The following is a 728-nucleotide window of genomic DNA, read 5'->3' on the forward strand; positions in this document are numbered from 1 at the left end:
CCCCCGTCCGCCGGCCGCGCGCACGGGCACCAGGAGCCCTTCGGAGGCGCCACCGAACAGCTGGCCCTGAAATGTCTTTTGTTTCCTATTCAAATTTTGTGTTGTCTCCTGTGTTTAATTCTGTATCTGCTGGAGACTTCTGCTTATCTTTCTCATCTCGGTCATGTCAAGAATAGTGTTGATCCAGATTCTGGGGTCCAGCACGTTAAACCGATTTTTCAGGAAAGAGAAGCGGGCGCCATTAAAACCATGAGCAGCACAGCGCCAAGGTTGGATGGTTGCACTTGCTTATGCCCGAAGCTGTTTCACGTCCCAGGAACCACGACGGTAAACGTGGCGATCACGTCAAGGAATCAGTAGTTTTCATAATCATGGGATGCTTAATTTCACTTACTCTTTGCCCCTAATCAGGGTCAGTGTTTGAGTTGTTCTTATTGGGGAATTTTCCACTGCTGCCATTTAAAACTTACATTAAGTTTTTATTTAAAGCAGTTGTACATTTTTGGGGAAATGTACCTCTTGGGATTTAACTAAAAGGGTCTCCCAGATTATTTTGTATGTTTCTGCAGGAATAAACACGGCACTGTTTTACTAGAACATGGCTTCTCTCTGCATGGGGCGAGGCATTCCTCAGACTCTGAAATCCACCTGACACCGCAGCCTGAGTTTCTGTGGCCGGAGCAGGGAGGCCTCACCCTCCTCCCCCCCCGCGCCCCCCNCCCCCCCCC

This window comes from Ailuropoda melanoleuca, chromosome 7 (genome assembly GCF_002007445.2).
Source record: "Ailuropoda melanoleuca isolate Jingjing chromosome 7, ASM200744v2, whole genome shotgun sequence".
In the NCBI taxonomy this organism is placed as follows: Eukaryota; Metazoa; Chordata; class Mammalia; order Carnivora; family Ursidae; genus Ailuropoda; species Ailuropoda melanoleuca.